Raw genomic sequence first — 25,820 nt, 5'->3', positions numbered from 1 at the left:
TCTCCTGTGGAAGATCTCCATCTTTGGATGATAAAACACAAATACCGTTTAGGTGTTAAACAAATCGTATTTACATTGCCATACCCAATAGTACAACTGTCTACATGTTTGGTTCGCCTGGTAGTACATGCCGTATTGTCAGCTACAGTATGGCGAGAGAAGACATAACTTGATGCATAAAAGCACACACGCCTAGTCGCAAACTTAGAGTGTGTGAGTGAGTGTTTGAACAGTATTCCATTCCTATCGATGGGTGTCAGATTTATGCTTGAGGGAATCCTGAAGTGATGCAGGTTTTAGCATTTACACTTGAAGAATCTTCCAAGGGTACATGGTGCTTACTATTCCAGGAATACAATCTTGGAACCGGAATTCAAATCCATGATCAAAGCGGCCTGGCGTGTACAAGGGGCGCAACTCTGAACAGTGAATGGCGACCAGACCACCGTTTCATTCGATAAACGTGGTAATGACTGTTTCTATATATTTGTATAATAAAACAATAAAACTGTAAAACAATGATTGGTAAATCAATGGAGTTGATTGTGCTATTACAATATCATGAGAGATGGCCAACACCTTAACCATACCGCCACCTTATCTCGATACTTCGAAACCGATCTTCAGAACAGAACTTACTACAATGAGTGAGTCAGTTTAGTTTTACGCCACACTCAGCAATATATAATCCAGCTATATGGCGTAAAATGTAAATAATCGAGTCTGGAACAAATAATCCAGTGATCAACAGCGTGAGCATCGATCTACGCAATTGGGATACGATGACATGTGTCAACCAAGTCAGCGGGTCTGACCACCCGATCCCGTTAGTCGCCTCTTACGACATGGGTTCATTCGTTGCTGAAGACCAATTCTAACCCGGATCTTCACGGGTCGGGAACGTATGTAATGTAGAGAAAAAAAGCGAAAGGAAATACGATCATAGTATATCTTTGGCAGTTAAACACTGGCATAGATGGTACCTGGGAAAGTTGAAGAAAATACTCAAAACAGAAGTCATATCCATGGAGAAGATACTGACACTGGAGGCTAGACATTGTAAGTCTCACAAGGATAAACAACTGGCCCCGATTTCTCGAAGCAAACTTAAGTTTGTACTCAAATTTCAAACCGAGTTTGACAATTTGAAATAGCTGTATTTATAACTCAGCTGCATTTTTAAAATAAAAAAGCCTAAACAACTTATGTATTCTATCCACCAAACTCAAATTGTCTACTATGTTTGAGTTTAATATCAATTTCAGTTCATTCTGGGAAATGCATTTTCTCAAATTTGAGTCAAAACTTAAGTTAAAACTCAGACTTAAGTTTGTTTCGAGAACTCAGGGCCAGAACTCATAAGCAACACAGTGAAGACATTCAAGGAATAATCTCCAGATGTTAGATCCTGGCATAGACAACATATTAAAAAGTTGTCAAAAACCATTATATTTAGTAAAGTTTTCTGGACATGATAATGATTGGATTAGATAATTACTAAAATTAAAAAAGGATTCGAGAGGAAAATGAAATGGCAATCTACCTTCAGTTTCTGCTCCCTGCTGTCTGTGGCTCACCGAGTTTATGCATCCATAGCCAGCGTGTGGTCACAGGTCTCTGTACCGCCAATCACACTATTCCATTATGTCGTCACCTTTCGCATCCTGTTAGTTCCTGTTGCACAACAGAAAAATACGTTCCAGGAAATCAAGCATGACCGTATCGTGAGGACTGAATTGTTGTCCGATATATGTAGCGTCACCGTTTGCGACATATGTTTGCGAATGATTCATATTAATTCAAAAACGAAATTGATTTCACTGTGACAGCAAACAGACGTTAATACTTTCATCTCGCATGTGTGTACCAGCCGTTCGCTGTAGCGTACGATCAGCATGGACGGATCCGGGAATTTTGAACCCCCTGACACACACACCCACAACACACCCCCATTGGCTCCGCCAACGCAAAATTTAATCTTCAATGTGGTCTTAAGTTATTGTTAAAGGGGGGGTTTCCGAACCCCTGAACACCCCACCCCCCTCTGGATCCGCCAATGATCAGGACACACCACCCCCTTAATACTTGAAACATGAAGTACTGTTTCTCCTACTTATTATTAGTTATGTCTATGCATTAAGGTAGCACATGCACCTTTCTATTGTGATAGATTATGCATGTGTAACGAATCCCTATTTATTAGGGAACGATAAAAACGTCACTATGCTTGTAACTATGGTTATAACGAACTCAAGGGTCGGTGGGGTAGCCTAGTGGTTAAAGCGTTTGCTCGTCACGCCGAAGACCCGGGTTCGATTCCCCACATGGTACAATGTGTGAAGACCATTTCTAGTGTCCCCCGCCGTGGTGATGCTGGAATATTGCTAAACGCGGCGTAAAACTCAACTCACTCACTCACTCACTATTAAGGGAGGCATTAAATGTAGTTCGTTTTACCGTAGTTCGTTGTACGCATTTCAACTAACAAGCAAGGATCGGGACAAAATAACAGCTTGCTATATCCGTCAGTTCGTTATATGAGTGTTCGTTATAAACGTAGTTTGCTTTACTTAAAGCAACGTTCGGAATGGAAAGTGGGAAAAGGGTTCATGAGGTCCAGACTAAATGTTTTCACATTGAAAAAAACACCGCCTGACAGACTTGCTTCCCTTATAGAAAAGGAATAAATTACTTCACCGCTCTTAAAGATAAGCATTTACCAAAGCATGTAAACAAAATTGCTAAAAACAGCCTGAGCCACGAAGGAAAATCCTAGCATTATGTATAAGTTAAACCATTCTCGGATAAGATTTATATTGTTTTTGGAAATTCTCCATTAATTTGTTTATATCAACAAAGATAACAACATAGAGTTAGCAACGCCTCGTTATTATATAAACATAATAAATTCTTAAATTACTTTCTCCATTTCCCTCAGAGGCAAGCTGGTTTCAATATGTGAATAATCTCTATTTTGATAAACTAACAGATGTGTGTAATGAATACATATATGCAAGCTGATATTACACTCCATAGTTCAGCTGGTGCGTAAGTGTATATCTTCAAAGGCGCAAAGTCAGTCTCCAGAGTCTGTTTTGTTACATATATAAATTGATCAGAATCTATATTTCCCCTGACACCCTTGATATACTGCCCCCATTCTTCCAATCAAATTGTGGCGTGACAGACTTGGATACAATCTTTTAACGACAGTTACTTTGCAACCTGTTGCGGGTAGACACATTACAAAAATCATTGTCTGTGAGCGAGATGCGAGTCATTACTGTGTGATATACTTAATAGATATTATATAGATGTAATGTGCCATATGCAAGTATGTATGTCATTAGATTAGGATCGATTCAGTCGTATCGAAACTAGCACAATGATGATGATTTATTTGCAAACACTAGTAATAACGTACAGGACAAATGGAAACATATACCTATATTTGACTCCTGCTAAAAATGAAATAATATCATTATTAGTTAACGTACTATATTGATATCAAAGTTGTGTTCAATATCAAATTTATGTTTTGGATCAGTGTTTCGACAGCTGTCAATTTTCAAGTGCATATATTTAATTTTTAAGAGTATTCATTCTTTTGCCGGCAGTTCAGCATGATGGACAGTCATACAGACCCTGAAACAAATATATCCACAAAAGCCCATGTAAGTCTAGAATATGTGGTAAGTCTAGATTACCACAGAAAATGAAGAAAGTCTCTGGGCTCCTTTTCATTATATTTTATGAACGTAATTTAGGAACCGTTTTGTTTTCTGTAAAATATGTTCATTTCAGAGACTAGATGTTAGTGTATATTATTGAGTGACCTGGCTAAACACTCCGAGGATCATGTTCCTCTTTTTAACGAGAAAAAAGAGTTTATGTTCCATCGACAAAATAACGTGAGGAGGAATGTAGAATGTTCCTTGTTGGATCACCAGGTTGCGGCGGCATGTACTGTTGATAATCAATAACAACCAGAGCTATCGTATTTACTTAATACGCTTTTGAGCAAATACACATGTACACCATCTACAGTATGTGGTGGCGGAAATCTTAAGGCAATTCTTTTCCTGTAGCTCCATATAACTTAACGCACGTATGACAGTTAGACTAACAACTAGTCTCTGAAATGAACATATTTTACTGAAAAAAGTTCATAGTAAAAAAAATTATAATATAATGAAAAGGAGCCCTGAGACTTTCTTCATTTTCTGAGGAAATCTAGACTTGCCACATTTTCTAGACTTGCGTAGGCTTTCTTGGATATATTTGCTTCAGGGTCCGTACGACAGACTAGTATGACAGTCAATGATTGGCGTATTTGTGAGTGTGGCTCCATAGGGACGAACCATGTAGCATTTCAGTGGTGTCAGACGGGTGGGATTGGTGTTAGAGACAGATGTAGCGAGTGCTACCGGTAGGACAGGAATGCTTGCCACTTTCAAGAACATCTGGTGTCATCAGTGATTTCCCTTACTGCAAACTCAGCAAGGAGCTGAAGAATTCTCAATACACACTGCAGTAACGACACACATACTAATCTTGTAACAGCTGTTTTGTATGCACGCTCTAAGGATGTGTGAATACAAGCTGTAGTACTGACACACATTCTAGTCTCGTAACAGAGTTGTGTTGTCATCCACGCTCTAAGGATGTGTGAATACAAGCGGGAGTAATGACACACATTCTAGTCTCGTAACAGAGTTGTGTTGTCATCCACGCTCTAAGGATGTGTGAATACAAGCTGTAGTATTGACACACATTCTAGTCTCGTAACAAGTGATTTGTCATCCACGCTCTAAGGATGTGTGAATACGCGGAGTAATGAACAGAGTTGTAACAGAGTTTGTCATCCACGCTCTAAGGATGTGTGAATACAAGAGGGAGTAATGACACACATTCTAGTCTCGTAACAGAGTTGTGTTGTCATCCACGCTCTAAGGATGTGTGAATACAAGCTGGAGTAATGACACACATTCTAGTCTCGTAACAGAGTTGTGTTGTCATCCACGCTCTAAGGATGTGTGAATACAAGCGGGAGTAATGACACACATTCTAGTCTCGTAACAGAGTTGTGTTGTCATCCACGCTCTAAGGATGTGTGAATACAAGCTGTAGTATTGACACACATTCTAGTCTCGTAACAGAGTTGTTTTGTCATCCACGCTCTAAGGATGTGTGAATACAAGTTGATTTGTCATCCACGCTCTAAGGATGTGTGAATACAAGCGGGAGTAATGACACATTCTAGTCTCGTAACAGAGTTGATTTGTCATCCACGCTCTAAGGATGTGTGAATACAAGCTGTAGTATTGACACACATTCTAGTCTCGTAACAAAGTTGTTTTGTCATCCACGCTCTAAGGATGTGTGAATACAAGCTGTAGTATTCACACATTCTAGTCTCGTAACAGAGTTGATTTGTCATCCACGCTCTAAGGATGTGTGAATACAAGCTGTAGTATTCACACATTCTAGTCTGGTAACAGAGTTGTTTTGTCATCCAGGCTCTAAGGATGTGTGAATACAACCGGGAGTATTGACACACATTCTAGTCTCGTCACATATTTCAATAATTATCATCATGTAAACGTAGATCTTCATATTTGCTTGTTACGCATGTTTATCCACCAAGACAGAAACTTGGCTATATGTTCTACTTTCAGTATGCCCGCACTGCCCGTGTGCATACACATATAACTAGAACGCGAATTGTTATACAATTTTTCTGAAAGTTCAGCAGAACATGAAACTTCATGCTATTCAGCTCTTGCACACGACAAAGGAAAACTTAAAACACACAAATTATATATCCTCTTGTAAAGACGGGGAAAGGTTTCCTTTTGGATTTCAAACCTATGGAGCAACATCACCGTATTCTTTTTTCACATATATCTAAAATTTGAAATGTTCAAATTAGGGAGGGACTATAGTTGGGTAAGGAGACACTGATATTCATCATTAACACTTGGTGGAAACGATTGGAATCAAACTTCCTTGGGATGACCATCAGGCCAGACTTAATGTCCATTGACGTTTGTAATGTCCTCCAGAAGGAGTAACTTTGCAGGGCTTTGTCTCTTCTCGCCATCGGGGCGGTGGGGTAGCCTAGTGAATAAATCGTTCCCTCGTCACGCCGAAGACCCGGGTTTGATTCCCCACATGGGTACAAAGTGTGAAGCTCATTTCTGCTGTCCCACGCCGTGATATTGATGGAATATTGCTAAAAGCGACGTAAGGCTAAACTCACTAACTCGCCATCGCCTATTAACGGTCTACACCTGATTGATGTCGGTGTTGAGAAACGGGTATTCATGTACAGGTTAGTGTCTATCCGGGTCTACAAAGCTGATCAGAATTACGGGATCCGGGTTATAACATTTTGAAGTGGACTTGAATTACTTTTATAGCTATAGAAGCATAATTCACACGGCTACAGCTTGTATAAGCGAAGGATTTACATAAATTGCCGGTCTCTTTGAAAACTGTCAAGCGTTGCCTCAGAGTGAAATGAAAGTTATTTGAACACATTCTAGCTTAAGACATACCGCATATTTTACACTTTTATTGCCCACACCTCATATGTCAGACATTCTACAGAATGGTCTCACGTTTTTGTAAATCATGATGCAGATTCTATTAAATCCCTTGATTCATGTTACTAGATTCTTCACAACAAAGGGACCTTCTTTATTTACCTCGTTTACACTTTCTTTGTACTATGAATGTCTTTTCATAGATTTTGTAGTTTATTGCCGAAGACACGTCGCTGAATGAGCTTACACAGACAGGGGAAATTAGATTGAACGTCAAGGCTGAGAGAGCACGTTCTGTGACCATAAAATAATCTGGAATATTTGGACATTCGTTATCATCGAGCTGAAAAAACGGTCTTTTGAATATTTCGATTACATTTCACGAAGCTCTAAAATACGCCGTCATACACTTTCCAAGTTATTACCATAGCGCGTCGGCACATGGCACCAAAACAACAGAAATCAATGTTTTGTTAGATTGAAATGAAAATGCCGTTCCACTATTGATAAAGGAACCAGTTTGACTTCAACGGAAGATATTGTCCCAGTTAAACTCCTAACGAATTGTGAGCCTGGAAATACATCCTATCCCATTCCACCGCTATGGTCCCAGAGTCTATTCTTGTCATAGGAACTTTTCTGACTTTAATTTGACATATTGCCCCCCAAGGATATTCATTGAAAGCGCTTACCGACTACTTCAGCACTGTTCACATTCTACTTTGAGGCTCTGTCATTTCAATTTCAGTTTGCATTGCTTCTGAAGCGTATGAAGAACAAAACGAAAATTCAATAATATGATATTGCCAAAACAGATGTTTTCCACTTAAGATAACACTTCCTCCTGCAGCAGCTGAATAGACCTTACAGGGTTACTATCTTAAGCTTCAACTGCATAAAAGAAGATCCTATTTGTTTCGAAAATTTAATGAAGTGTTTTTTGTAAGATGCGCAATGACGCTGGTTCCAAACTGAATATCCAGCGTTGCAAATTCCCGCCTGCCGGACAGTCCGGCACGGTTTGTTTTGCGGCCCAGCGGTCAGTTTTAAAAAGGAACAGCTTTAAAGCTTTAAAGTCGAGCTTTTATTGTGTAATGTATTCAATGGAATCCATTTTAATATACGAGGTAAACTCTAACTTAATGTAAGACCAAAGTTACTATATTCTTCCTAAATTTTTCTGACATAATAATGTGTTTCTGTCCTCTTTTGACATTGGCCAAGAGTTCGAAATTAACCAAAAAAGGAACCTTTTTAGACTTGTTCTCATATCACTGAGTACGCTATAGACATGCGATGCCTACGAACGTGTGTATGGAGGTCTGGTTATAGTGGTGGTATAATATGGCGACGTCCAAGGGATGGCTCGCTTTCTGTATCGTTTTTGTTTTATCGGCTTGACCTTATTAATCCTGCTGCGGCAGTTTTCAGGACTTCCCACTATTCCTAAACGTAAGACACAAGCTAAGACACAAGATATTGTTCACTCAAGCCTATTCGTAAGTATTGGCGGATCCAGAGGGGGTTCAGGGGGTTCGAACCCCCCCTTTTGAAAATAACTTAAGGCCACGTTGAATAATGTTTTTGCGTTGGTGGAGCCAATGGGGTGTTTCAGGGGGTTCGAACCCCTTGAACCCACTCCCCACCCCTTTTAAAATCCCTGGATCCGCCCATGCGTAAGTCATGCATCTGTCATTTTAGTATCGTGGATGTCAAGAATTTTTCAGTAAGTGTTTGAAATATTCCAGCAATATTCCAGTTTCACGGCGACGGACAGCGGAAATGGGCATGCAACTGTCATGGGAATCGACCCTGAACCTTCGGTATGGCAAGCGAATGCTTTAACTGCTAGGCTCTTCCAATGCTCCAGCATATTCATGACTATCCGGAAATAACACATACTTGTTAAAACCGTAAGCTACCTCAACCATTTCGTATTCGGAATCCTTCAATGATGTAAGTAGGCTCAAAGACACCCATTATGTTGTATAACATATTTGGAATACAGTTTGTCTAAATCAGCGTTAACGCATGATGAACCCTAAACGTGACGGGGGCAGATATATGTCGCAATTACTGATCATTCAGTTAACAGAGCCCCGCCTTTCGTAGGTTTGGGAACAGGCCTGTTTAAATATCAGAGATGGTAGGCAAATACCCAACACAAATACATACATGACAAGAGTTGAAAACATGAAAAAAGCGAATATACATTGCGGGTGCAAAATGTCATCAAGATTTACCTGCAGTTGACCCGGTTTCCTTTTAACTAACCAAGACAGGACTAAGCGCGTCTCTAAAAGTAAATAAAGACTTACAAAAACAAATGTCAATAAAAGCGTCAAAACCTTTCAATAACTATGAGAAATCTCTTAAACGCCCATTGTACGATTTCAACTATAATGCATGTCACAAACACATTCAAAGGTCAGACAGCTATAGACCAAACAACTCTATAATGTACAAATCAAAACTTGGAATTGCATTCGAACATAAAGCTTTTTTGAGGGTTTTACTTAGCCTTGGCTGTTGTTACTGATCAACTGTAGAGGAATGATGGTCGTCGTATGATAGTCGTCGACATGTTCCAGGATAAAGCATGCTTGTTGTACCTCAAATGTTCAAATGTACATTTAAAGCTAGCCTTGCCCAAATGCTGTACTGAATAGTAAGTCCATGGATGTATAGTAATTCTATCCTTTAAAGAAGCAAGTCTAGAACAGTACAAGTCTAAGGACGCCAGTCTGTTAGAGCAACATTTATATTTTTTAGAAATTATCACTTAAACTATACTGATTACCATAGGGACTTCTGCAAGTCCGCTTAAAGCATGCATGTGGTGAAAGACCTGACAATGTCCTTACCAGTTCTCTCTGCGCTGCAAAGAGCCTTGAGTATTGACTGAGCTTTTACAGTTGTACTAACGCAGATTCACGTTAGCAAATAACTAATTGAATTGCCAGACCACAGTACAAGCAAATATGTTTTCTTTCCATTGCAGTAATGGACTGAAGATATCCATTCTACACGTCAGTAACGTACTTCAAGAAAGCGTGTGATAGTATTACAGTGTAGGTGCTTGAAGCCGGGAACCCACGCATTTACATCCTGAATGGAGAACTGAATTACGAAGACTTCAGTGTTTCAACGATGGATTGGTGTTTCTGGCAAAATAACATTCACCCCAGATCACACGGAAAGAATACCACGGATTTAGCCCGCGATGACCTTTTTCTCCAATACCTTATACCTTCCGCGTGGCTTATGTCTGCAGTTCCCGTGAAGAAGATGAAGTGGGTGAAATTTATTTATGTGCAGAGAAAGATTTCTATCGATAAGTAAAACGTAGATATAATCTGTCAATCTTGATTTGGTTTCTCGTTTGTCGTTTTTCTCCATAACAAATGAGGGACACGTGGATTCCTGAATTGCTGGCACATGCCACGGCTTGAACTATTCGCTTAACTGCCACAGGAAGACACGTGTGATGTATTAACTCATTTGAAGGTATAACACACCTTGAAAGAACTTACAAGTGGCTAATGAGGTTTATGGTACTCTGATACCCTTGGTTCAAATACTTCTCACGGGAATAACGATGACGGTGTGTTCGTAACTATTCCTTCCAGCAATATCACGGCTGGGGGACACAGGAAATGGCTTCAGACATCTGGCCTATGAATGGGAATCGAACCTGGACCTTTAGTGTGATGTGCTATCATCTGTATCACTCCGATACCTCAACTGAAATGTTCATGAACGTTTTGAAAATGACGAACTCGTACTGCGTAGAACAGTAAACTTCTACCATTTGGCATTTCAAACGCAGTTCAATTTACTGTTTTGAGCGTAATCCTTTTTGTTTAAACATTTTGAGACTCTTTTTTAATTGTAAAGCGTGTATCAAATACCTTTGTCTGATGTATGAGGAGCTCATAACGTAGACGATATTGAGTAAAATGTAAGCGAATCACGAAACTATAAGATTTGTTGGTTCGTTTCTGGTTTTAGGCCACACTTAGCAATATTCCAGCTATACGGCGGAGGTAAGTAAATAATCGAGTCTGAAGCAGGTAATCCAGTGATCAACAGCATGAGCACCGATCTATGCAACTGGGATACGATGCCATGTGTAAACCAAGTCAGCGAGCCTGACCACCCGATCCCGTTAGTCGCCTCTTACGACAAGGATGTGTTACTGAAGATCAATTCTAACCCGGATCTTCACGGGTCCAAAGCTATAAGAGAAATGCGATTGAGAGACATCTTGCAAACACGTCGACTTCCCGTTATACTGGGTGATATATAACGTTTATATATCACAGCAACTATCAACAGGTTCACATTAAACAGACTCGGTCGAGTATGGGATATTGTGTGTGACAGGTGACAGTGAGTTCTCTTCGTGTATCACCTGATACTTTGCACCTGATGTACAGGTTAGAACCCTGCCTCAAGCCTGTATTCTTCAGAGTGTCAATCGATGGAGTTTTGTTCACGATGTTGCCAGTAGACAGGGCAACCGTCTTGCACAACACTTCTTGTTCTTGGTTTACACATTCTAGACGGGAAATGCCTAGACAAAAGTATTTTCGAGTGCGTAGGATTTGAATCCCTTTTCCGGGAATAGTTTGACGCAACTCAACATTTCTTATCGCACATTGACAAGCAGAATCATGTTTCGATTATTGACCATTATGCACTGAAATTGAAACAGAAGATATTGAGAAAGATATCGTGTTGTAGAGTACATTTATCTATACACACATAGACACTGACATGACATTCTGAACAACATAGCTTTCTATGCAAAATTTAATCATTTTCAAACAATTTATTAAAAATAAGAACTATAATATATCTTGAAAGCGATAGTGATTCAGGGCTAAGAGAGTTCGTTAAGTAAAATATAATTTCGAACGCGGCGACTAATTAATTAGATCGAGTATCAAGATATTGTGGATTTGTTAATTACACGTTAATGAATGCCGACGGTGTATATTGTTGTTAGTAAGGGGTTTGTCTCGTCCAGACTCACACAAACCGCCGTCATCTGGCAAGTAATTTGCTGACTAGATCGTCAAACAACCAAACAAATGCTTGTAAACTGTTGCATATACCATCTGCCTTGGTTTCAGCGGTTCCATCAATTCAGAACATAGTTGATATTTCAAGATGACAAGGGATCATTATATATTCAAATTTCACAGACATGTGTTGCGAAGTCTGGACTATGATTACACCTGAAAGAATTTACTGATGTTTGGCACAGACAGTTGGCACCATAAGGACTATGGTACACGCCAAATATGTAAGTTAGATGAAACAGCCGTTGTAATTGACACCGACATGCTGTCATGTATGTACTGGGGTATTTGAACACAGCATTGCAGTGGATGGTAGAGTGGGTTTATATTTCAGTCAGGTTTCCTTATTTAATCATGATTAAAATTATATTTCACTCGCAAACTATGTGATTTATCGTACATGTATAACGTTTCATGAACGTTATTAAAATAGAACATTGGGAGAGACTGTAAAATGTGGTTGATAACAAATCTTGGAAATATTCCAGGATTGTATAAAAATATATTTATTCAAGTTTGCGAAGTTAATATACTCATGCCAATAATGGTTGTCACCCCCTATCCACCCCCACCCACACACCACACACACACACACCCACACACCCACCCCACACACCCTCTCCAATAAAAGAAATTGAAGGGGGCGACAACCATTATTGGCATGAGTATACAATAATATCCGCACATTTGATATGAATAATATTGCTTGTAACCTGTAATTGTGAAACTAAGCTTACGTGAAACATAATACCACGTACAAGAAACAATACATTAAAATATACATACATGTTTTCATGCCTTGGCTATGCATGTCGATTGTACATGCTGCATCGATTGCACCTCTCACTGAAATTCTATTACGTATTGTTGTAGAGAATATACATCCACATCCACATGCAATATAAATTAACTTGAGATCAGTTTTTGCCATTTTAAATAAGACAAAACGAACTTGGCTGACATCCAAGTTGCTGTTCCACGAACCTCTCCACAGTTCTTGTCTATTGATAACGGACAACCTCCTTGAACCCCGTCTAAACAAACACACTTAATGATCAACAGCTCCAATAAAAGTGTGAATGGTATACCAAGCTATTAGACAACATAATGGGGATGTTCAAACATGTAGCCTATACTGGACAATACAAAGGGCCAAGTCCCATTCCGGTCAGTAAATCCCAGGTCAATAGATCATCTGTAAATACTTGACCGTATACCACTCCAACCTTGACCCAAACCCTCCTTGACATTCCGTTATCCCTTACCACCACAACTGTGACCCAAACCCTCCTTGACATCCATTTATCCACTACCACCCCAACCGTGTCCCAAACCCTCCTGGACATACTGTTATCCGTTACCAGACCCTCCCTGACTTAAACCCTCTTTGACAAACCCACATTCCAGACCACCCACAACCCCGACTCAAACCCTCTGTGACATTCCCTTATACCATATCACCCCGAACCCTGACTCAAATCCTCCTTGACATCCCCTTATCCCATACCACCCCAAATCCTCCTTGACATCCCCTTATCCCATACCACCCCAAACCCTCCTTGATATCCCCTTATCCCAGACCACCTCAACTCTGACCCTAATACCCCTTATCCCAGACCATCCACAACCCTGACCCTAACACCCCTTACCATCCCCTTATCCCAGACCACCCACAACCCTGACCCTAACCCTCCTTGACATCCCCTATTCCCAGACCATCCACCACTCTGACCCTATCCCTTATCCCCTTACCCCAGACCACCCACAACCCTGACCCAACCCTTCGACATCCCCCTTACTCCCAACCCTGACCCTAACACCTTACCATCCCCTTATCCCAGACCACCCCAACTCTGACCCTAACACCCCTTACCATCCCCTTATCCCAGACCACCTCAACCCTGACCTTGATATCCCTTATCCCAGACCATCCACAACCCTGACCTCCTTGATATCCCTTATCCAACCCACAACCCTGACCCTAACCCTCCTTGACATCCCCTTATCCCAGACCACCCACCACTCTGACCCTAACCCTCCTTGATATCCCCTTATCCCAGACCACCACAACCCTGACCCTCCTTGATATCCCCTTATCCTAGACCACCCACAACCCTGACCCAACCCTTCTTGACATCCCCTTATCCCAGACCACCCACCACTCTGACCCTAACCCTCCTTGACATCCCCTTATCCCAGACCACCCACCACTCTGACCCTAACCCTCCTTGATATCCCCTTATCCCAGACCACCCACAACCCTGACCCAACCTTCCTTGACATCCCCTTATCCAGACCACCCACAACCCTGACCCAACCCTCCTTGACATCCCCTTATCCCAGACCACCCACAACCCTCCCTGACATCCCCTTATCCCAGACCACCCACAACCCTGACCCTCCTCGACATCCTGTTATCCCTGACCACTCACAACCCTGACCCAAACCCTATTTGACATCCCACTATCCCATACCAAGCACAAATACCCACCCCTCCATCCCACCAAGGACATTCGACTATAGAGGGGGTTAAACGAATGGGCAATAGAAAACAGGATCTCTATATCGGCCTTATTCTGTCATTCGTCCATGGTTCTAATGCTAACTTACAGGGATATGCATTGTCTCACCTGCCAAGCATTATCCTGACAGATTTGTTGACAGTGGTGCAGCGATTGTTTATGGGAATGTTAGGCCTTGGCTCTGAAAGGAACATAGTGTGTATGTTGGCTATACAATTCTGGATAAGTGTTTACATTTGACCTGCATTTCCATTTATATTTGCCATTGTTTACAGATGGTGAGTACGGCAGCACATTCCTTTAAACCAATGACTGTATTTGATGATAATGTTTAAAAAATAGCTTTACGTAATATATTAAATTCTACTTCGCGATATTGGAATTGATATTAGATATGTAGTTAGGTGGGCCAGGCACCGGAAACGAAAAGGACTTGGAAAGATTTCCTCCCTTCCAGGTAAATGCAATTTTCATGACACTACCTGCGAAAAGGAAGGATTACTTGCAGTTTAAAACTCCTGTCTAATATGATTGTCATGAAATAAAAATTCCGATTGAGAAGAGAATGTTAAGCAAGAGTGGAACCTTCAATAAAACAAATGTGTTGCAATTACTGTTCAGGGTTCTAAGGAGAGTTTGAAAATACAAGATCTTGTCAGAAGTCAGAATGCTGTAGAATTAGTACCAACATGAAAGAACTTAACGGAGGACACCTCTGCTCATAAGCAATACGCCAAATGTCATCCAATTACCTGCTTAGTGCCGGACCAGTGAGCATAAATAACGGTTTCAATGTGGCTGCCATTGAAACCAAACTAGTATACCACAACTCGAAACGGTTTAGCCAAAAATTGTGATATTTTTGGCAACGATCGTGAGAATTGTCAGATGTCGGTAATATGAAATATATGAAATGTATTTTTAGAGAAGTTGTGACCATATTCCACGATGACAAGAAGCGCCAGTGGCCTTAACTATTCCTAAAAAAGATCTAGATCCTGTCAAAAACAGGCCGTTTGATAATGGTGTTCGCATTAGCTCTGCAGCTACAGGAAGAACCAAAACAAAACTGTAAAAGTTTGAATTAAGCTTACAGTGGATGCAAGACGTGCATCGTTACGGGTTTCCCTCCCACTTCGAGCAGACACGCCGTGATATAACTGAACTGTTTGGCCTAGCGGTTACTCCTTCACACCATTAAAGAAGAAAGGCCATGAAATAGACCAGCCTGTAAAGGTTTGGTTGTGATATTTGCTTCATACCTTACAACCTCAGCACACGTGTAAGTTCATAGCTGCCAAGAGACGAATTATCTCAATATTATACACATGCAACTACATATACATACCCGTCGAGAAGCAATGACCTTAACATCTCTGAACACGTTCAAATGCATGAGCAGAGGGGTGAATGATCTTAACATCACTGCACACATGCTACTACGTAAGCCAAAAGGTGAATGATCTTATCACCACTACACACATGCAACTACCTGTATGCACAAGTAGTAATGTGAATGATCGTTCACCACTGCATACAAACACCTGCCAGAGCTGAAAGGTGAATGATCTTAACACCAGTGCAGACAAACAGCTGCCAGAGCCAAAAAGAAGAATGATCTTAACATCAGTCCTGACAAACAAGTGCCTGAGCCAAAAGGTGACTGCAGACAAACAACTGCCTGAACCAAAAGGTGAATGATCTTAACACCACTGCACACAAACAACTGCCTGAGCCAAAAGGTGACTGCAGACAAACAACTGCCTGAGCCAAAAGGTGAAATATTTTAACACCACTTCACACAAACAACTGCCTGAGCCAAAAGGTAAATGATCTTAACACCACTTCACACAAACAACTGCCTGAGCCTAAAGGAGAATGATCTTAACATCAGTGCACACAAAGAACTGCCAGACCCAAAATTTGAATGATCTTAACACCACTGCACACAAACAACTGCCTGAGCCAAAAGATGAATGATCTTAACACCACTGCAGACAAACAACTGCCTGAGCCAAAAGGTGAATGATCTTTACATCAGTGCACACAAACAACTGTCTGAGCCAAAAGGTGGATGATTTTAACACCACCGCACACAAACAACTGTCTGAGCTAAAAGGTGAATGATCTTCACACCACTGCAGCCAGGCAACTACATGTATGCAGCAGTGGAACGGTGAATACTCTTGGCATCACTGCACACATGCAATTACATGCATGCACCAGCGAATTATCTTCACATCACAGTATCATTGCAAACGTAAAACTCAAAAGATGAAACAGCGCCAGTGATTTAGTGAAAACTGTAAAGCCTTTACGTCCACAAGTAAGGCTTTCTGGGATACATGTATAAGTAAGAGGACCAGAGTTCACGCCTTAAGAAAGAGGATATTAAAACCCACATCAACCATATCAATTCCCTGGGAAGGTTTGTTATTCTCAGTATTAGGACCTCCCAACATGTTCGTTTCTTACAAAACATATAAATGTTCATATCATGATAAGTGATACAAGTAAATCAACACCCAAGAATTTAGATAATCAACATATAGCCAGTCTCGTATACAATCGTTTCTCCTTTGATCTTTTTCTGTGGAATACGCCACATACAGTTGCAGGGTACACCTGCCAAGGTGTATTCAGATGCTCCAAGGGAACTGTATACACAATGACAGATATTGTATTGCAAAACAGTATGCACAGAAACCATAAAACATATTTTTTAAAATTAAAATTGAGGTCTGACACAAAAAATGCTTTGAAGTTATTTATGGGGGAATTTTATACAGCTTTCTTTTGGGAAAGTAAGGGAAGAGCGTAAGACGTATTACGTTGCTGTCATGCGCTTAAAGTGAATATCGTGACTCCACACATTTCAACACATCTTTCCGAGACGGTCACCATGACAACCATAAAGGATTAATCCCTTCAAAATCTTAAGGTGGGAATATTTGCTAAATATAAATATTATGGGGACATATTCGATACCACTTTACAACCTTGCGTAAGCTGCACGTATTTCCATCAGAACAACGCCGATGTTGTCAATTATCTAAGAAGAGGCTCATTTATGGTAATCCCTAAAAACACACGCAGATTGACCGGGAAATGGATTACGAATTTGGCACAAGTGGTGTCTATTCATGCGAAATATGTTTGATGAATTATGGTGGTTTTTATCAATATTTGGTTTGTCAAACATAAACGGAAAACCATAAGAATGCTTCGACAAAAGAACAAGGAAGTAATTTAATGGACTTAAACAGGAACATGGTCGTAAGCCCTTCTGTGATCTCATTGAATTCAAACAATAACCCCTTAGCCATTTTACTTTAAGGTGCTGCAGAATGAAGGCAAAGATGGTTTCCTCTGTGTTGTTTTGAAAGATTGCATGTTTGTTTGTTTGTTTGTTTGTAATACTCCGGTCTGTACATGGCTACGGTTTGTAAATATTCGGGTCTGAACCAGACAGTCAAGTGATCAACAGCATGAGAGTCATGTGATATGCATCTTACGACAAGCATGGGTTGCTAAAAGACCGATTCTTACCCGGATTTGAAAGAATCAAGGTGGGTGACGAAGTATTTAATCATTAATAAATAATAGAAGTAGTTTATGAATATGGAATAACGAGAATCGTCTTAAACCAAGAACATAAAACAATCACTACAGACAAACATACGTGTGTGATATAATTTGTTCACTAACAGAGGCAAGATTCAGGCTGGGAACAGTGAGTGAGTGAGTTTAGTTTTACGCGACACTCAGCAATATTCCAGCTATATGGCGGTGATCAACAACATGAGCATCGATGTACGCAATTGGGATACGGTGACATGTGTCAACCAAGTCAGCGAGCCTGAGCACCCAAATCGGAATCGATCCAGTATTTCCGGTGTTACAAGCGAACTCTTTCACCACTAGACCAGCTGGCAGCACTACCAAGGGTTAGTTTATTGCACACATTTATCATTCTATTCAGGTGCAGTGGGTTGCCTAGTGGCTAAAGCATTCGCTCGTCACACCGAAGACCCGGGTTCGATTCCCAATATGGGTACAATTTTTTAACCCATTTCTGGTGTTCCCCGCAGTGATATTGCTAGAATATTGCTAAAAGCGGCGTAAAACCTTACTCAGTTTATCGGGGGAAAGAGTGGGCTAGTCGCCTAATTCGTCCACGACAAACATTATCCAAACACTAATGACAGATGCAGTACACCCATAGGGAATCGAACCCGTTTTGTTGCGCGGACCCGTTCAACCACTAGTATGTCCAACAGCCCTACAGGGGCGGTGGGGTAGCCTAATGGTTAAAGCGTTGGCTCGTCACACCGAAGATCCGGGTTCGAATCCCCACATGGGTACAATGTGTGAAGCCTATTTCTGGTGTCCCCCCGCCGTGATGTTGCTGGAATATTGCTAAAAGCGGCGTAAAACCAAACTCAGTCAGTCATTCAGTCCAACAGCCCTACAAAGCTTCTTACATGTGTTTGCCATTCTATTTAGAGTCTAACAGGACTCGAACCTAGGCTCATAAACCTTTACTTAAGAGACAACATCCACTAGAAACCTATCAAATATATTACAAATATAAACAAATCAATCATTGTCATGTTATGGCTATGCATTGTTTACTTTTGAATGGGTAAGTGTTTGTTCTCTGACAATGAAGGAACAGCTATCCGTGTCGGAGCGTCCTAGATGTCTTAACTGTGTCTTACGCCTATGAAGGTCGTCACACAACCAGCTCTATAGGTCATAAATCTTATGTACGCCATATTTATTCCTTCCCCGCAGCTGTTTGGAACCACTGTTATTGTATTTTGATACCGTTTAATCTTGTTTTTCCGCGGAAAGCCAGATTTATGGATTCAATATTGTAAAATACGCCCTGCCTCTAAAGAAACATTGTCTTTAAGCTTTAAACCACGACAAAGGTATTTCATTTCCTTCATTTCAAACTAAATCAATCAATATGTATATACACAAAGTCACTTCTACAAACTAATGCTGTCCTTTTATTAACTGTTATTTAAGGAGAGGAATAAGAGAGAACAAAAGAATAAGATAGTCGGTGTCTCAACACACATAAGAAAGAGAGAGAGAGAGAGAGAGAGAGAGAGAGAGAGAGAGAGAGAGAGAGAGAGAGACAGAGAGAGAGAGAGAGAGAGACAGAGAGAGAGAGAGAGAGACAGAGACAGAGAGAGAGACAGAGACAGAGAGAGAGAGACAGAGAGAGAGAGAGAGAGAGAGAGAGAGAGAGAGAGAGAGAGAGAGAGAGAGAGAGAGAGAGAGAGAGACGAGAGAGAGAGAGACAGAGAGAGAGAGAGACAGAGAGAGAGACAGAGAGAGAGAGAGACAGAGAGAGAGACAGACAGAGAAAGACAGAGAAAATATCCATATATGACATGCATGGAGAACGGAGGCAGACTGACAGACAGACATACACACACTCGCGCAAGCACACACGCACACGCTCAGACAGAAAAGAACCCTCAGTTTTCTCTGCCGGCTTCCCAACAGCGATGTTCAGTAGTAAGTTAAATCATTGTGGACATGAATCAACTTCATCAATATGCATAAACTTCCTGGCCGAAAAACATACATGGTTTTATGAGTGACATATATATTACGCTAGATACTAAATATGTTGTACTGAACGCCCTACAATGTATTTTGAAATTGTAATTCATACACGCGATAAACATACATCGTAATCTATGAAAACTCACTCACTCGCTTTCTCGGGACTAATTCATACATTTAAACAAATAGTTTCCTGCTTTGGACAAACCCAGTAACCTCATCGCGATGACATATAAGACCATGGTCAACAGCCGAAGGATATCTAAGAGATGCAATCACATACATTCGTTAATATTCATACCTTTCTCTGTGATGAAGTATCCATATTGAAAGAAAATTATCCTTGCTTAAACATTCCTGCTCGCTCTTCTTTAATCTATTTTTTCATATTCTTTCATCTTATGAGGAATATTATCAGCTAATATGTTCCTTTTATATCGAGCAGAAGGTATAACAAAAACACGAGGACTTAAAGGCTATTTATTGATTTACAATAAGAGGAAACTAACACAATTCGTTTCTGAAACATCGCTTCAGACAAAACATAGTTCATGCACTGTAATGACCTATAGACTACGAGAGGCCATTATTTGAACGAAGTTCGTGATGGAAAATATTGAGTCAATATGGGTAATCTGATTACGAGTGGTAATAAATATGATAAATTAATATATTGACTGAAACATTCTGATGTAATTATATATCTTGCTCCTTTAAAAATTTACCCATATATGTTTAGGGTAAGAGTATTATGTGCTTTAACGTCTTGTACAAAGTTGCGCCCCTTAGCCGTGAAAGGATCTGTTGTTTGAGTGCCTTATTTTCCATGTCAGCACCATACCCAAGTATAACAAAAGTTGTAAATGTCTTGTCTTGGATCTGCAACCAGTTTGGCTTTCCTTCTACACTGAGTCAACATGCCATCTTTGAAATAATGTTCAAATCAGCGTCCAATACAAGCCCTCTAATAGTCTCATATGAAAGTTAAGAGTAGCTTCCTAAAATGTAAAGGGAAGAATTACACGACTCGACCCCCGTGCCCCGTACCCCCGAGAACGACATTCAAGGTAACAAGCGCACATTATCTTCCAAGTAACGTGACCAAGAGTACAAGTTGCACGTGCATACATATTACACAGACATTTTCAAAGTTATCAATAATTCTTAGAAAATTACCCGGTAAAAACCTATGCCATAACCTATAATGAGCAAGTGAATTCATTCTCAGAATGCACCCTAAAACTAATATTAACCAAAATTATGAAGCGTTTATTTACCGAATGGCCGTCAATGTTCAGCCAGAGAGAATAGCGATATGAAGATGGTAGTTGCGGCTGGGGTTTCTACCGGCGCTCTGAACACTTTCCTGAATAATGAGGTGGTTAAGGTGACGCCTCTACTGGTTTAATACCTCTATCAATATCTCCCTAGTCATTTCCCACTGTGCTCAAATTCTAAGACTATATTTGGAGAGATTATCCACAGACAGCGCGAGTTAACTAAAGATCAGGGCAGTTCAGCAGCATCGGTCAATTAATATATCATAGAAGGTGTGACAAGGCATTCGGAAGCTCATCGATACCAATATTTAGCTTGGCTGATAATCTGTCTCGGGACCTTTCGAGCGTACAGCATAGCCCACTGTTTAAACACACCAATACATCGAATATGATTGGCATCGCAGCGTCAGGAGTAGTCCAAGGATCTATATGTAAAAGGCAATTTCACCAAGCCCTTGTCATGAATAGAGATCTCCTGTAAATAAACGCGACAAAACTCTTTCCTATAATCATACGAATTAATACGAAATCTATGCGTAAAGCAGAGTCGATTTTTCGATTCCGAGTATCACAAGCAAAAAAAGTGATGCTGTGAATGACACGCTGACCTCATGGTCTTCTTGTGAACTCAAGACATATTTTGATGAAAATGATTTTGTGCAAACCGTGCAATGAATAACATGATAATATGAATGCATGTATCACGTAATTGGTAATTCAGTCGCAGCAATGATATTCGTATACACCTGCAATAACAAATTATCGCGATAGATATTCATCAAAATGCAATTATTGAATAACATATGAGCATTGCACGAACACAAATTAGATCATAAAATGTATTTATTCTCTTTTTCTTCCAACAAGTCTATTAAATTCCATACAAGCCATGGGGGATATGTCATAGTCAATAAATCATGAATGATGATACACAGCTTGGAACACATCCGTCTGTATCAGGTACCGGTTATCAATGTATATTGCGAGTGAATGCATATATCGTTAGCGAGTGAGTGGGTTAGTTTAGTTTTACGCCGCACGCAGCAATATCCCAGCTATATCGCGGCGGTCTGTAAATAATCGAGTCTGGACCAGACAATCCAGTGATCAACAGCATGAACATCAATCTACACAGTTGGGATATGATGACATGTGTCAACCAAGTCAGCGAACCTGACCACCCGATCCCGTTAGTCGCCTCTTACGACAACCATGGGTTACTGAAAATCAATTCTCACCGGGCATATGTTGTTAGCACCACAGAGTGCAATATTGAAGCTAAGTCAAGACGGTCTGTACATAGTCAAGTAGGAAAACCAGTGACCGATAGCATGAACAACGACCCAAGCTGTTAGGTCACGATGACACGCAGTCATCCAAGTCAGAGGGTTTGACCTTCCGATCCCTTAAGTCAGTTCATACGATAGCATGTCATCAAGTAACTTTAACAATTCTATCCCAAAATCTCCACGAGTATACACGTTAAAATCATTTTAATACTATTAAAACGCATTTGATAATTTACCAAACAGAAGAGAATGTAATTATATCACATGTCATAATATGTTATATTGAAAACAGTATTTGCTATCAATTTATCAAATATCCCTTTCTCTGGCAATACACGTCTGTCCGACATGCTAATCTGCCCATTCTGTGTCGCCACACAACGCGGGGCTCTCACATCACGATCGTTGATCCAATACATCAGGAGTTGCGGTAATCTTTAGATGCTGTTCCACGTAAAGTAGGCTTAACATCAAGCTCGGCAAGTCAGCGTGACGTTGGTCTGTCCAAGAAGGCGGATACATTAGACCCCATGATAATGCCCCTCGCTAACAATTCCATATTCCTAAGCTGGACGAGCGAACAATATTGAAGTGTTTGCATGAATCTAGGATTTTATAAAGCTGTAAATGTAGAATATGTGAGAACTATTGACAATATCGCAGATTAGGTTCCAAAATGGTCCCGAATAACTAGTTTTAACGCAACGCGACACCGTCTGGAATCCGTTGATGGTTGTAACTAAACGCCGCGTTTCCGATACAGCCCATCAGGACACTGCCATTATCATATCATGTTAATCTGTCCCACTACAAGGCTAGAAGCAGCTTAATCTTAGCATCGTGTGATGGTATCTCAACTACTCACTGTCTGAATTCTTATATATGTTGGTATCACGCAAATATCCTTATGTTACAAGTTCACTAGACTAACAACTAGTGTCTGAAATGAACATATTTTATAGAAAAAAAGTTCATAGTAAAAAATATATATATTATATATAATGAAAAGGAGCCCTGAGACTTTCTTCATTCCTGAAGCTGTGGAAATCTAGAAATTGACAACCATTATTGGCATGAGTATAAGTTTCAGCGAGTTTCAGTTATTCTCTGAATATACATTATTAAGCCAATTCAGATCTTATTCCTTTAGTGCTAAGACAGTAAGAAACACAAATCCAGTGCGTCTCATGCTTAAGTTTGTCCTTCGACGTATAATGGTTCAAGTGATAAGCGTTATCAAGCCCATTAAACAGCCACTGTGTGTCTATATTACCCACTATACACATCCGCAGTTAACTGCGGTAAGATAAAAAAAATATCCTTGAACGAAACAAAAACAGATGCCTGTGACATCCTTACGCCTTATTACGTCCATGCGGTCTGATGGCAATGTCTACGGAGTTGATTTTGTTACTATCTTCATTTATGCGAGTGTACAATCTAAAGAATGTCAGATGAGAAGAGATCGGTTGGAGTCTTCATTATATTCCCAGTGGGTCGGGTAATTAACACGCTCCCCCGTGTGATGTGTTCCTGAGTCTGTGGTAACTGCCCCACCTCCTAAACCTGAAGACGCAGGAGACCAGCCAGACTGTTCCCATTCCGAGGCTTTGATCTCATCCAGCGCCATCTGGAGGCAGCTTGTGCCTCAGTTCCACATTCGTAGCCATTAAGCACCCCCACTTCTCCTGCAAACCTTCCCATGCTTCCCATCCCACAAGGCCAGGGGAGACTCGCCCCTCCCTCCCTTCCCAGCTCTAACCCAGTTACCCTACTTTGTTTTGTTGCACTCTGCACGACCCTGGGTTGTCTGGTTACAATGCTCTTGTATTTGTTAAAGACTCGCGCATGTTATCAGAAGATTATGAATTCGCTATCTCGTATCCCGGTACATAAGCGGAAGGCCCTTTTTCAAACAAAACATGGTTTAACTTTAATACTTCAACAACATATTTCATACTTACTACGGACATGAGTTCATAAGACAGTTCTCGTTGAGGTCACATTTTAGGTTGAATTACTAAAGTGACGGACAAGAGAGAGTATGCATGCATGTATAAATACAAACAAGAAATAGTTATTCGAAGATGATGCATTTGATGCATGCACAAGCACATGCATTGTGCACTGAAGCTGTAACTTGGTCTTGACGTTTTTAATGATTCGGTGCCTGTAATCTTTTGGTCAAACCAATTTTTCAATAGTACACTTTCTTTGTCCGGCAGCGTACTTCCCACAGAATATCAACACATGTCCTTGTCTATTTACACGTAGCACGTTATAAGGTTATAAATTTAGATGGAAGTCGAGTCCGTTCCTAAAATAACGGTGAAATGAACATTAATAATGTCGAAATAAATTATTTTGGTAATATAAGTGCCAGATTAATGTACACTTAACGTGTGTGTGAAATCTAAAGCAGGTGCTTGTCTTCGCCACATTCCTACCTACCTTCCTGTCGGGGAATGTGGAGAAATGAGAGACGTTATCTTGCACATTATCTTTCGGCGTTCCCCTTTCTCTTCCAGTGTCCGTCCACACCTCATCCCCTCCCTGCCCGCTCTCATCCCCCGCCCTCTGTCTCACCCCGGGATCTAAGTTACCGAAATCCCTCTGAAATATGTTTGTGTTCGCAAATTCCTATCTCCAGGCCCATCTATACCAGTTAGGGATAATTGATAGTGCGTGGACGATCCAAGGCCGATCCTGGGCAGGATCCTTTGTTCTTAATGATAACTGATGAATATTTGCACAAGATTCAATTCAACCGTCTACTCCATATAAATTATCAGTAAATCCGTATTCTTCTATCCACAGAAGAATTTAAACAAATAAATTCCAGATGTTCAGTGTCTTGAAACCTAATTTTCTTCCAATGGGTTTGTCTTCAGTTTCGAATGTAAAGAAAACAATAACACTCTCACTGACTTGATGGTATTTACATAAGAGAGCTATCTTGACATACATGGTCAATAAATACATGCTTTCAACGCTAACACTGCTTTAACAATAAGAGACAATGGGGCGTCATGACGTCACACAATTAGATGACATAGGGGAAAAACCTGAACATGATCCACATTTCACATGCACAGTTTTGTAAGTCTAGATTTCAGTATTTTCCATTGAGACTCAAGAGACAATATGGACTCTTTATATTCTATAGTTAGAACAATTTTAAGAAAAAAGCAATTTAGAGGTTGAATGTAAGTCTAAAGGGAAATCGAACCCAAGCCTTATACATGACAAGCGAAAATGTTACCCAGCAGAATTCAGGATGTAAGGGCTCGCGAGGTTGAATGGCGTAAGCAAAACACGCATGAATGGCTCGATACATTTGGCAATGCAATCATCCAACGCTGTTATACGACCTCATCACAGCAAGATTTCGGCGTTCCTTAAAATATCTCTCCCCTGAGAAGGGCCTACTTAAAGAGGAGCTGTCCTCTACGGTCTGATGCACTTTGCAAATCAAGGTCTAGACCTTACAATCTGTACCATGTGTAAC

The 25,820-nt window shown here is 40.5% G+C and overlaps 1 protein-coding gene across 2 annotated transcripts in view; it reads right to left on the bottom strand.

Moving 5' to 3' along the window:
• The window catches only part of LOC124282399 (growth hormone secretagogue receptor type 1-like), a 72,947-nt gene that overhangs the window by 44,032 nt on the left and 3,095 nt on the right, over window positions 1-25,820 (bottom strand). The window contains exons 2-3 of one of the 2 annotated variants that reach the window (XM_046718378.1): window positions 14,266-14,338; window positions 1,544-1,674 (exon numbers count right to left, since the gene is read on the bottom strand). The gene's annotated coding sequence lies outside the window, so the exon portion shown is untranslated. The remainder of the gene's footprint in view (window positions 1-1,543; window positions 1,675-14,265; window positions 14,339-25,820) is intronic. The other variant, XM_046718377.1, reaches the window with a different exon arrangement.

This window comes from Haliotis rubra, unplaced genomic scaffold (genome assembly GCF_003918875.1).
Source record: "Haliotis rubra isolate DU_JTF1 unplaced genomic scaffold, ASM391887v1 Scf3, whole genome shotgun sequence".
NCBI lineage: Eukaryota > Metazoa > Mollusca > Gastropoda > Lepetellida > Haliotidae > Haliotis > Haliotis rubra.
This window is presented reverse-complemented; position numbering and strand designations above follow the sequence as displayed.